Source organism: Plasmopara halstedii (genome assembly GCF_900000015.1).
Source record: "Plasmopara halstedii genome assembly, contig: Scaffold_2061, whole genome shotgun sequence".
NCBI lineage: Eukaryota > Oomycota > Peronosporomycetes > Peronosporales > Peronosporaceae > Plasmopara > Plasmopara halstedii.
The window spans coordinates 964,832-965,055 of record NW_020188969.1 but is presented as its reverse complement, the minus strand read 5'-3'; positions in this window follow the sequence as shown (position 1 = coordinate 965,055).

The following is a 224-nucleotide window of genomic DNA, read 5'->3' as shown; positions in this document are numbered from 1 at the left end:
CATTGCTGACATTTACCATAGGGAACTGCAAATCGATCCAGCGCTTGAGCAGCGAACCGTCAACCCACGCCTTCTTCTGGTACGTGACGTACACTCCATCAAGTTTTTTCAAAGCTGGCCTTGTCAGCTCCTTTCCAGATCAAGATTGGTGGCAGTTTCCTGCCGGCTGCGTTCATCGCAAGAATGACAGTGATGCGCATGCGTGCAAACCCTGTTGAGCGAAT